Source organism: Orcinus orca, chromosome 2 (genome assembly GCF_937001465.1).
Source record: "Orcinus orca chromosome 2, mOrcOrc1.1, whole genome shotgun sequence".
Lineage (NCBI taxonomy): Eukaryota > Metazoa > Chordata > Mammalia > Artiodactyla > Delphinidae > Orcinus > Orcinus orca.
Genome location: NC_064560.1, coordinates 83,105,853 through 83,119,695, shown reverse-complemented (window position 1 = coordinate 83,119,695; position 13,843 = coordinate 83,105,853). Strand labels below are relative to the sequence as shown.

Genomic DNA, 13,843 nt, shown 5'->3' with positions numbered 1-13,843 from the left:
ACAGGGGTTATCTCTCTATAGTTTCCAATTTCAGATTGTAATTTAAAAAGGTGTCGATTTCATCTTATAGCATCAGTGAAAACTTGAGAGTACTCATTCAGGCAAAGAATAGAAAAGGCTTTTTTGATTATATTTTTTGAAGTTCCTCCAAGTTTCTAAAAATAGTTTTGCAGTATATACTTCAGGGTATTACTGACCTTCATTTCTAGTTTGTGCTAAGAACTTGCTGAGGTCCTGAAATGCTGTAGAGTCCATTCTTTGGACCTCTCTTTTTTTCCCTCTGTGTACACATTCCCTTGGCTAGTTGACCCAGTTCTGTGGCTTTAAATAGTCTCCATTTGCTGATGACTACCAATTTTATATATTTTCAGTTTTACTCAAACTTAGTATGTCCAAACAACAAGCTCCTGCTTTCTTCTCTGCAGCACCCCTCCCGAAAAAAACCCCGTTCTTGTCCCATAGTCTTCCCTATCGTAATGACCAGGTGCTCTGTTCTAGTTGTGTATGCCAAAACCCTTGAAGTTGTCCTTGACCTTTTTCTTTCTCCCACACTACTCATCCAATCTAACTGCAAATAATGTTAGCTTTGCTTTAAAATACGTTCAGAATTTGACTGTCTTTCTCTAGCATTACTACTTCCTCCTTCAACCAAGCCTCCATCATATCTCACCTGGATTATTGCTGTACTCCTCTGACTAGTTTCTTTGTTTCTATCCTTGGCTCCTTACTGTCTATTCCAAACACGCTAGCCAAAGTGAACCTGTTAAAATGTCAGATCACGTCACTTCTCTTCTCAAAACCTCAGGGCTTTTAAACTTCAGTACTTCAGTTTTCCTCTTCCTGGATGGCTCTTCCTACTTTTATCTATAGAGCTTAGCTCCCTTACCTCCTTCAGGTCTTTGCTCAAGTGTCACCTTTTCAGTGAGGTCCTTCAGGGAAGTATAGTATAGTTTTATTTATATATATATATATATATATATACACACACACACACACACATATATCTATTAATATAATATATATAGTAATATATATAATATATATAGTAATAATGCTAGTTTATTAAAGAAAATCTTTAAGTTATAGGAAAAAAACTATAATTCTGATACTAATATTTTGGCATATATATCCTTTTTATGCATACTTATCTGTATCTATAGACTTTTTTTTCATTGCAGTATGATTTACTTAAGTGAAAGTAGAGATCTCTAATGTACAGATTGTTGAGTTTTGCCAAATCTAGATACTCACGTAAGCCATGCTCCTGTCAAAGTTTAGAACACTTCCATTACTCCACAGAGTGTCTTTGTGTCTCTTTTCCAGTCAGTCTTCCACCACTCCTGGTGCTTGGTAACCACTGATCTGCTTTCTATCATTATAGATTAGTTTTTCCTGTTCTAGAAATACATACAAATGAAATTAGATTCCTTTGTGGCTGGCTTCTTTTACTAAGTACAGTTGGTCCTTGAACAATGAGAGGGTTAGGGGCACTGACACTCCATACAGTCAAAAAATCCACGTATAACTTATTGGTCCTCCGTATCTGCAGTTCCTCTGTATCCATGTTTCCACAGCCATGGGTTCAACCAACCGGGGATTGTGTAGTACTATAGTATTTACTATTGGAAACAATCCATGTATAAGTAGACCCACATAGTTAAAAGCCGTGTTGTTCAAGGGTCAACTGTATACTGTTTCTCAGACTTATCTGTGTTGTGGCATGTATATAGTTTATTCTTTTTCATTGCTGAACATATCCATTGTGTGCATGTCCCACAAATTTTTATCTGTTCATATGTTGATAGACATTTGGGTTTCCAATTTTTGGCATTTGTAAATTAAGCTCCTATCAAGTCTTTGGGTGTATACACATTTTAATTTCTCTTGGGTAAATACTTAAAAGTATAATACCACACTGTTTTCCACAGTGGTTGTACTGTTTTACACTCCCATCAGCAAACTGTGGGAGTTCCAGTTGCTCAACAATTTGTCAGTACTTGGTATTGTGAGTTTTGAAAATTTTAACCTAATTCCAGTGTGAGCATAGTGGTATCTCATTGTGATTCTAATTTGCATTTTCCTAGTGACTAATGATATGTATTGAGTATCTTTCCATGTGCTTTTTAACCATTCATATCTTCCTTTATGATGTGTCTGTTGAAGGTTTTTGCACATGTTAAAAGTTGTCACTTTATTTTTGAGTTGTTTATATATTCTAGCTACACGTTCTTTGTCAGATATGTGTCTTGTGAATTTTTTTCTGAATCTGGAGCTTGCCTATACATTTTGTTAATGATAGCTTTTAATAAGCAAAAGTTCTTTAATTGTGATGAAGTCTATTTTATCAATATGTTCTTTTTTTAACATCTTTATTGGAGTATAATTGCTTTACAATGGTGTGTTAGTTTCCGTTTTATAAAAAAGTGAATCAGTTATACATATCAGATTTGTTCCCATATCTCTTCCCTCTTGCGTCTCCCTCCCTCCCACCCTCCCTATCCCACCCCTCCAGGCAGTCACAAAACACCAAGTTAATCTTCCTGTGCTATGCGGCTGCTTCCCACTAGCTATCTACCTTACATTTGGTAGTGTATATATGTCCATGCCTCTCTCTCGCTTTGTCACAGCTTACCCTACCCCCTCCGCATATCCTCAAGTCCATTGTCTAGTAGGTCTGTGTCTTTATTCCTCTCGTACCCCTAGGTTCTTCATGACATTTTTTTCCCCTAAAATTCCATATATATGTGTTAGCATACGGTATTTGTCTTTCTTTTTCTGACTTACTTCACTCTGTATGACAGACTCTAGGTGTATCCACCTCATTACAAATAGCTCAATTTTGTTTCTTTTTAAGGCTGAGTAATATTCCATTGTATATATGTGCCACATCTTCTTTATCCATTCAACCGATGATGGACACTTAGGTTGTTTCGATCTCCAGGCTATTGTAAATAGAGCTGCAATGAACATTTTGGTACATGACTCTATTTGAATTATGGTTTTCTCAGGGTATATGCCCAGTAGTGGGATTGCTGGGTCATATGGTATTTCTATTTGTAGTTTTTTAAGGAACCTCCATAATGTTCTCCATAGTGGCTGTACCAATTCACATGCCCACCAGCACTGCAAGAGTGTTCCCTTTTCTCCACACCCTCTCCAGCATTTATTGTTTCTACAATTTTTGATGATGGGCATTCTGACTGGTGTGAGATGATATCTCATTGTAATTTTGATTTGCATTTCTCTAATGATTAATGATGTTGAGCATTCTTTCATGTGTTTGTTGGCAGTCTGTATGTCTTCTTTGGAGAAATGTCTATTTAGGTCTTCTGCCCATTTTTGGATTGGGTTGTTTGTTTTTTTGTTATTGAGCTGCATGAGCTGCTTATACATTTTGGAGATTAATCCTTTGTCAGTTGCTTCATTTGCAAATATTTTCTCCCATTCTGAGGGTAGTCTTTTGGTCTTGTTTATGGTTTCCTTTGCTGTGCAAAACTTTGAAGTTTCATTAGGTCCCATTTGTTTATTTTTGTTTTTATTTCCATTTCTCTAAGGAGGTGGGTCAAAAAGGATCTTGCTGTGATTTCTGTCATAGAGTGTTCTACCTATGTTTTCCTCTAAGAGTTTGATAGTTTCTGGCCTTACATTTAGGTCTTTAATCCATTTTGAGCTTATTTTTGTGTATGGTGTTAGGGAGTGATCTAATCTCATACTTTTACATGTACCTGTCCAGTTTTCCAAGCACCACTTATTGAAGAGGCTGTCCTTTCTCCACTGTACATTCCTGCCTCCTTTATCAAAGATAAGGTGACCATATGTGCGTGGGTTTATCTCTGGGCTTTCTATCCTGTTCCATTGATCTATCTATCTGTTTTAGTGCCAGGACCATACTCTCTTGATTACTGTAGCTTTGTAGTATAGTCTGAAGTCAGGGAGCCTGATTCCTCCAGCTCCATTTTTCATTCTCAAGATTGCTTTGGTTATTCGGGGTCTTTTGTGTTTCCATACAAATTGTGAAATTTTTTGTTCTATTTTTGTGAAAAATGCCAGTGGTAGTTTGATAGGGATTGCATGGAATCTGTAGATTGCTTTGGGTAGTAGAGTCATTTTCACAATGTTGATTCTTCCAATCCGAGAACATGGTATATCTCTCCATCTATTTGTATCATCTTTAATTTCTTTCATCAGTGTCTTATAATTTTCTGCATATAGTTCTTTCGTGTCCTTAGGTAGGTATATTCCTAGATATTTTATTCTTTTTGTTGCAATGGTAAATGGGAGTGTTTTCTTAATTTCACTTTGAGATTTTTCATCATTAGTGTATAACAATGCCAGAGATTTCTGTGTATTAATTTTGTATCCTGCTACTTTACCAAATTCATTGATTAGCTCTAGTAGTTTTCTGGTAGCATCTTTAGGATTCTCTATGTATAGTATCATGTCATCTGCAAACAGTGACAGCTTTACTTCTTTTCGATTTGGATTCCTTTTATTTCCTTTTCTTTTCTGATTGCTGTGGCTAAAACTTCCAAAACTATGTTGAATAAGAGTGGTGAGAGTGGGCAATCTTGTCTTGTTCCTGATCTTAGTGGAAATGCTTTCAGTTTTTCACCATTGAGGACGATGTTGGCTGTGGGTTTGTCATATATGGCCTTTATTATGGTGAGGAAAGTTCCCTCTATGCCTACTTTCTCCAGGGTTTTTATCATACATCGGTGTTGAATTTTGTCGGAAGCTTTCTCTGCATCTATTGAGATGATCATATGGTTTTTCCCCTTCAATTTGTTAATATGGTTTATCACATTGATTGATTTGAGTATATTGAAGAATCCTTGCATTCCTGGAATAAACCCCACTTGATCATGGTGTATGATCCTTTTAATGTGCTGTTGGATTCTTTTTGCTAGTATTTTATTGAGGATCTTTGCATCTATGTTCATCAGTGATATTGGCCTGTAGTTTTCTTTCTTTGTGACATCCTTGTCTGGTTTTGGTATCAAGGTGATGGTGGCCTCGTAGAATGAGTTTGGGAGTGTTCCTCCCTCTGCTATATTTTGGAAGAATTTGAGAAGGATAGGTGTTAGCTATTCTCTAAATGTTTGATAGAATTCGCCTGTGAAGCTATCTGGTCCTGGGCTTTTGTTTGTTGGAAGATTTTTAATCACAGTTTCAATTTCAGTGCTTGTGATTGGTCTGTTCATATTTTCTATTTCCTCCTGATTCAGTCTTGGCAGGTTGTGCATTTCTAAGAATTTGTCCATTTCTTCCAGGTTGTCCATTTTATTGGCATAGAGTTGCTTGTAGTAATCTCTCATGACCTTTTGTATTTCTGCAGTGTCAGTTGTTACTTCTCCTTTTTCATTTCTAATTCTATTGATTTCAGTCTTCTCCCTTTTTTTCTTGATGAGTCTGGCTAATGGTTTATCAATTTCGTTTATACTTTCAAAGAACCAGCTTTTAGTTTTATTGATCTTTGCTATCGTTTTCTTCATTTCTTTTTCATTTATTTCTGATCTGATTTTTATGATTTCTTTTCTTCTGCTAACTTTGGGGTATTTTTATTCTTCTTTCTCTGATTTCTTTAGGTGCAAAGTTAGGTTGTTTATTCGAGATGTTTCCTGTTTCTTAAGGTAGGATTGTATTGCTATAAACTTTCCTCTTAGAACTGCTTTTGCTGCATCCCATAGGTTTTGGGTCATCGTGTCTCCATTGTCATTTGTTTCTAGGTATTTTTTGATTTCCTCTTTCATTTCTTCAGTGATCAGTTCGTTACTAAGTAGTGTATTGTTTAGCCTCCATGTGTTGGTATTTTTTACAGATCTTTTCCTGTAATTGATATGTAGTCTCATAGCGCTGTGGTTCGAAAAGATACTTGATACAATTTCAATTTTCTTAAATTTACCAAGGCTTGATTTGTGACCCAAGATATGATCTATCCTGGAGAATGTTGCATGATCACTTGAGAAAAATGTGTATTCTGTTGTTTTTGGATGGAATGTCCTTTAAATATCAATTAAGTGCATCTTGTTTAATGTATCATTCAAAGCTTGTGTTTCCTTATTTGTTTTCATTTTTGATGATCTGTCCATTGGTGAAAGTGGGGTGTTAGAGTCGCCTACTATGAACATGTTACTCTCGATTTCTTCTTTTATGGCTGTTAGTATTTGCCTTATGTATTGCGATGCTACTATGTTGGGTGCATAAATCTTTACAATTGTTATATCTTCTTCTTGGATCGATCCCTTGAGAATTATGTAGTGTCCTTCTTTGTCTCTTGTAATAGTCTTTATTTTGAAGTCTATTTTGTCTGATATGAGAATTGCTACTCCAGCTTTCTTTTGGTTTCCATTTGCATGGAATATCTTTTTCCATCCCCTTACTTTCAGTTTGTATGTGTCTCTAGGTCTGAAGTGGGTCTCTTGTAGACAGCATATATATGGGTCTTGTTTTTGTATCCATTCAGCCAGTCTGTGTCTTTTGGTGGGAGCATTTAATCCATTTACATTTAAGGTAATTATCGATATGTATGTTCCTATTCCCATTTTCTTAATTGTTTTGGGTTTGTTTTTGTAGGTCTTTTCCTTCTCTTGTGTTTCTTGCCTAGAGAAGTTCCTTCAGCATTTGCTATAAAGCTGGTTTGGTGGTGCTGAACTCTCTCAGCTTTTGCTTGTCTGTAAAGGTTTTAATTTCTCCATCGAATCTGAATGAGATCCTTGCTGGGTAGAGTAATCTTGGTTGCAGGTTTTTCTCCTTCATCACTTTAAATATGTTCTGCCAATCCCTTCTGGCTTGCAGAGTTTCTGCTGAAAGATCAGCTGTTAACCTTATATGGATTCCCTTGTGTGTTATTTGTTGTTTTTTTCTTGCTGCTTTTAATATGTTTTCTTTGTTTTTAATTTTTGACAGTTTGATTAATATGTGTCTTGGCATATTTCTCCTTGGATTATCCTGTATGGGACTCTGTGCCTCCTGGACTTAACTATTTCCTTTCCCATATTAGGGAGGTTTCCAAGTATAATCTCTTCAATTATTTTCTTAGTCACTTTCTTTTTCTCTTCTTCTTCTGGAACCCCTATAATTCGAATGTTGGTGTGCTTAATGTTATTCCAGAGGTCTCTGAGACTGTCCTCAGTTCTTTTCATTCTTTTTTCTTTATTCTGCTCTGCAGTCGTTTTTTCCACTATTTTATCTTCCAGGTCACTTATCCATTCTTCTGCCTCTTCTGGTCCCATCTAGTGTATTTTTAATTTCATTTATTGTGTTGTTCATCATTGTATGTTTCATCTTTAGTTCTTCTAGGTCCTTGTTAAATGTTTCTTGCATTTTCTCTATTCTATTTCCAGTATTTTGGATCATCTCTACTATCATTACTCTGAATTTTTTTTCAGGTAGACTGCCTATTTCCTCTTCATTTGTTAGGTCTGATGGGTTTTTATCTTGCTCCTTCAACTGCTGTGTGTTTTTCCGTCTTCTTATTTTGCTTATCTTACTGTGTTTGGGGTCTCCTTTTTGCAGGCTGCAGGTTTGTAGTTCTGTCTTGTTTTTGGTGTCTGTCCCCAGTGGCTAAGGTTGCTTCAGTGGGTTGTGTAGGCTTCCTGGTGGAGGGGGCTAGTGCCTGGGTTCTGGTGAGTGAGGCTGGATCTTGTCTTTCTGGTGGGCAGGTCCACATCTGGTGGTGTGTTTTGGGGTGTCTGTGGACTTATTATGATTTTAGGCAGCCTCTCTGCTAATGGGTGGGGTTGTGTTCCTGTCTTGCTAGTTGTTTGGCATAGGGTGTCCAGCACTGTAGCTTGCTGGTCGTTGAGTGAAGCTGGGTGCTGTTGTTGAGATGGAGATCTCTGGGAGATTTTCGCTGTTTGATATTATGTGGAGCTGGGAGGTCTCTTGTGGACCAGTGTCCTGAAATTGGCTCTCCCACCTCAGAGGCAGAGCACTGACTCCTGGCTGCAGCACCAAGAGCCTTTCATCCACACGACTTAGAAAATAAAGGGAGAAAAAGTAGAAAGAAAGAATTAATAGAAGAAGAAAGAAAGAAAGAAAGAAAGAGAGAAAGAGAGAAAGAAAGAAAAAGAAAGAAGGAGAAAGAAAGGAGGGAGGGAGGAAGGAAGGAGGGAAGGAAGGAAAAAAGAAAGAAGATAAAGTAAAATAAAATAAAATAAGATAAAATATAATAAAGATATTAAAATAAAAAATATTAAGAAAGAAAGGAAATTTTTTTTAAAGCAAAAAAAACGAAAAAAAAAAAAAAAAGGACGGTTAAAACCCTAGGACAAATGGTGGAAGCAAAGCTATACAGACAAAATCTCGCACAGAAGCATACACATACACACTCACAAAATGTGGAAAAGGGGAAAAAATCATAAATCTTGCTCTCAAAGTCCACCTCCTCAGTTTGGGATGATTCGTTGTCTCTTCATGTATTCCACAGATGCAGGGTACATCAAGTTGATTGTGGAGCTTTAATCCACTGCTTCTGAGGCTTCTGGGAGAGATTTCCCTTTCTCTTCTTTGTTCTCACAGCTGCCAGGGGCTCAGCTTTGGATTTGGCCCCGCCTCTTAGTGTAGATCGCCGGAGGGCGTCTGTTCTTCGCTCAGACAGGACAGGGTTAAAGGAGCAGCTGCTTCGGGTACTCTGCCTCACTCAGTCTGTGGGGACGGAGGGGCACGGAGTGAGGGGTGAGCCTGTGGTGGCAGAGGCCGGCGTGACGTTGCACCAGTCTGAGGCGCACCGTGCGTTCTCCCAGACAAGTTGTCCCTGGATCCCGGGACCCTGGCCGTGGAGGGCTGCACAGACTCCCCGGAAGGGGGGTGTGGATAGGGACCTGTGCTCGCATACAGGCTTCTCTGTGGCGGCAGCAGCAGCCTTAACTTCTCATGCCCGTCTCTGGGGTCCGTGCTTGTAGCTGCGGCTTGTGCCTGTCTCTGGAGCTCCTTTAAGCAGTGCTCTTAATCCCCTCTCCTCGCACACCAGGAAACAAAGAGGGAAGAAAAAGTCCCTTGCCTCTTTAGCAGGTCCAGACTTTTCTCCAGACTCCCTCCTGGCTAGTGGTGGTGCACTAACCCCCTGCAGGCTGTGTTCACGCCGCCAACCCCAGTCCTCTCTCTGCGCTCCGACCGAAGCCCAAGCCTCAGCTCCCAGCCCCACCCGCCCCAGCGGGTGAGCAGACAGGCCTCTCGGGCTGGTGAGTGCCGGTCAGCACTGATCCTCTGTGCGGGAATCTCCCTGCTTTGTTTTCCGCACCCCTGTTGCTGTGCTCTCCTCCGTGGCTCTGAAGCTTTCCGCTCCGCCACCCACAGTCTCCGTCCGCGAAGGGGCTTCCTAGTGTGTGGTAACCTTTCCTCCTTCACAGCTCCCTCCCACTGGTGCAGGTCCCGTCCCTATCCTTTTGTCTCTGTTTTTTCTTTTTTCTTTTGCCCTACCCAGGTATGTGGGGAGTTTCTTGCCTTTTGGGAGGTCTGAGGTCTTCTGCCAGCATTCAGTAGGTGTTCTGTAGGAGTTGTTCCACGTGTAGATGTATTTCTGGTGTATCTGTGGGGAGGAAGATGATCTCTGCATCTTACTGTTCCGCCATCTTCCCCTCGTCCCCCAATCAATATGTTCTTTTTTGTTCTTATGCTTTCTGGGTTCTAAGAGGTTTTTGTCTGACCAGAGGTTAAAAAAGCCTCCATATTTTTTTTCTAGAAGCCTTGTAATTTTAGCTTTGGCATTTAGATTTATGATCCATCTCAAATAAATTAGTGAGTATGATAGGAAGCATTGGTCCAAGTTTAGTTTTCCATATAGATGCTAGCAACAAGGGCTTAATTTCTAAAATATACAAACAGCTCATACAACTCAATAAGAAGAAAACAAACAACTCAATCGAAAAATAGGCAGAAGGCCTAAATATACGTTTCTCCAAAGAAGAAATACATATGGCTAATACACACATGAAAAGATGCTCTACATCGCTAATTATTAGAGAAATGCAAATCAAAACTACAGTGCGATATCACCTCACACTGGTCAGAATGGCCATCATCACTGATCATGCAGGAAGCTATGCATGTTGAGGATATTGATCATGCAGGAAGCTATGCATGTTCAGGGCAGTAGGTGTATAGGAAATCTCTGTAACTTTCAATTTTACTGTGATCCTAAATCTGCTCTAAAAACTAGTTTAAAAAAAATTCCCATATTTTATTAAGCCTGTATGGATTGTAGTGACATACACTTTTTCATTCCTAAAAGTTGTAATTGTTTTTTTCCTTTGGTCGCTCTGTCCAGTTTTATTAATCTTTTCAAGAATGAACTTTTGCAGTCATTGATTTTTCTCTACTTTTTTGTTTTCTATTTTATTGATTTATGTACTTTATTATTTTTACCTGTCTTTACTCTATATTTATTTTGCCTCTTCTCCTAAATTCCTAAGGTGGAAGCTTAGATTACTGACTTGAAACCTCTCTTCTTTTCTAATATTTGAAATTACACCTATAAAATTTCCTCTAAGCCCTGCTTAAACTGTATTCCAGTATTTTCGATGTTGTGTCTTAATTTTCATTCAGTTCAAAATATTTTTCAGTTTCACTGACCCATTGGCTACTTAGAAATGTATTGCTTACTTTCCAAATAATTGGCAACTTTTCATGTATCTTTTTGCCTTTTTTTCCTGTGGTCAGAGATGCTACTGCACACAATTTCAATTCCTTTAAATTTATTGAGACTTTTATCTTCAGCATCTGGTCTGTCTTGGTCAATGCTGCCTGTTTACTTGAAAAGCGTGTATATTTTGCTTGTGGTAAGTGCATTTTCTGTAGTGTCACTTAGGTGTGTTTCCTTGATAGTGTTGTTAAAATCTGTATTTTATCTCTGGTATTGTCCATTTCATCTTGTATCAGTTACATAAAAAAGAATATTAACATTTCTAAATGTAAATGCGGATTTATCTATTTCTCATGTTAGTTTTTTCCAGTTTTGCTTCAAATTTTGAAGCTTTATTGCTAGATATATACAAATTTAGTATTATTTTATCTTCTTGACAAATTGATCATATTACCATTATAAAGTGTCCTTCTTTATATCTGGTACTATCCCTTATGCTGAAGTCCACTTTTTCTGTCCCTTATGCTGAAGTCCACTTTTGCTAATAATTACCATTTCCACTTACTATTTACATGATAAAATTTTCCAAGTCTTTTAGTTTTAAACGTAACCAGTGTCTTTTTATATATTTTGAGCATCTCCTATAATTTTCATATGATTTAATCTTCCCTTTTTATCCAGTGTAACAGTGTCTATTTTTTGCAGTTTTTAATCAATTTACATTTAATGAAATTACTGCTGGGGTTGTTTTAAGTCTACCATCTCACTGTTGTCTATTCATCTGTAAATATTTATGCACCCAACATAGGAGCACCTATATTAAATATATAAAGCAAATATTAATAGATGTAAAAAACAGATTGATAGCAATACATTAATAGCATATGACTTCAATACCCCAATTTGGCCATGGATAGATCATCAAAACAGAAAATCAGTAAGGGGGCACTGGCCTTAAACAACACATTAGACCAGATAGACTTAACAGATATGTATAACCATTCCATCCCAAGACTGCAGAATTTACATTCTTCTCAAGTGCACATGAAACATTCTCTAGGATGGATCACATGCTAGGGCACAAAACAAGTCTCATTGAATTTAAGAAGATTGAAATCATTTAAAACATTTTCTGACCACCATGGTATGAAACTGGAAATCAACTACAAGAAGAAAACTGAAAAAAACCCCACACACATGGAGACTAAACAACATGAAACTAACTAATCAGTGGGTCAACAAAGAAATCAAAGAGAAAGTCAAAAAAATATCAGTCCCTTGAGATAAGTGAAAATGGATAAACAACCTTTGAAAACCTATGGGTTGCATCAAAAGTAGTTCTAACAGGGAATTTATAGAGATACCTAGCTCAAGAAAAATCTCCAATAAATAATCTAACTTTACACCTAGAGCAACTAGAAAGAGAAGAAGAAATGAGGACCAAAGTTAGTAGAAAGAAGGAAATAATAAAGATCAGAGCAGATTTATTCCTAGGTATTTTATTATTTTTGTTGCAGTGGTAAATGGGAGTGTTTTCTTAATTTCTTTTTCAGATTTTTCATCATTAGTGTATAGGAATGCAATAGATTTCTGTGCACGAATTTTGTATCCTGCTACTACCAGATTCATTGATTAGCTCTAGTAGTTTTCTGGCAGCATCTTTAGGATTCTCTATGTATAGTATCATGTCATCTGCAAACAGTGACAGCTTTAATTCTTCTTTTCTGATTTGGAATCCTTTTATTTCTTCTCTGATTGCTGTGGCTAAAACTTCCAAAACGATGTTGAATAATAGTGGTGAGAGTGGGCAGCCTTGTCTTGTTCCTGATCTTAGTGGAATTGGTTTTTTACCATTGAGAAAGATGTTGGCTGTGGGTTTGTCATATATGGCTTTTATTATGTTGAGTTCCCTCTATGCCCACTTTCTGGAGGGTTTTTTTTTTTATCATAAATGGGTGTTGATTTTTGTCGAAAGCTTTTTCTGCATCCATTGAGATGATCATATGGTTTTTCTCCTTTAGTTTGTTAATATGGTTTATCACATTGATTGATTTGCATATATTGAAGAATCCTTGCATTCCCGGGATAAACCCCACTTGATCATGGTGTATGATCCTTTTAATGTGCTTTTGGATTCTGTTTGTTAGTATTTTGTTGAGGATTTTTGCATCTACGTTCATCAATGATATTGGCCTGTAGTTTTCTTTTTCTGTGACATCTTTGCCTGGTTTTGGTATCAGGATGTTGGTGGCCTCTACTATGGAGAACAGTATGGAGGTTCCTTAAAAAGCTAAAAATAGAATTACCATATGACCCAGAATCCCACTACCGGGCATATACCCTGAGATAACCATAATTCCCAAAGAGTCATGTGCCACAATGTTCATTGCAGCTCTATTTGCAATAGCCAGGACATGGAAGCAATGTAAGTGTCCATCGACAGATGAATGGATAAAGAAGATGTGGCACTTATATACAATGGAATATTACTCAACCATAAAAAGAAATGAAATTGAGTTATTTGTAGTAGGTGAATGGACCTAGAGTCTGTCATACAGAGTGAAGTAAGTCAGAAAGAGAAAAATACCATATGCTAACACATATCTATGGAATCCAAAACAAAAAAATGAAAGTGGTTCTGAAGAACCTAGGGGCAGGACAAGAATAAAGATGCAGATGCAGAGAATGGACTTGAGGACATGGGGAGGGGGAAGGGTAAGCTGGGATGAAGTGAGAGTGTGGCATGGACATATATACACTGCCAAATGTAAAATAGATAGCTAGTGGGAAGGAGCTGCATAGCACAGGGAGATCAGCTCGGTGCTTTGTGTCCACCTAGAGGGGTGGGGTAGGGAGGATGGGAGGGAGATGCAAGAGGGAGGAGATATGGGGATATATGTATACATATAGCTGATTCACTTTGTTATACAGCAGCAACTAACACAACATTGTAAAGCAATTATACTCCAATAAAGATGTTAAAAAAAAAAAGGATCAGAACAGAAATAAATGTAATAGAGGTGAAAAATGCAATAGAAAAGATCAGTGAAACTAAGGGCTGGTTCTTTGCAAAGATAAAATTGCCAAACCTTTAGCCAGACTCTTCAAGAAGAAGAGAGGGCACAAAAAATACAATCAGAAATGAAAGAGAGGCTACTGCAAACAATTATACATGAACAATTGTGCAATTTAGGAGAAATGGATAAACTCCTATATATAAAATTCCTAAATATACCATCTTCTATCACTGAATCAGGAAGA

At 37.6% G+C, this 13,843-nt stretch overlaps 1 protein-coding gene across 2 annotated transcripts in view; it reads left to right on the top strand.

Moving 5' to 3' along the window:
- SCAPER (S-phase cyclin A associated protein in the ER) overlaps nt 1–13,843 on the top strand; it is a 504,096-nt gene that overhangs the window by 228,984 nt on the left and 261,269 nt on the right. The gene's annotated exons all lie outside the window — the stretch shown is intronic.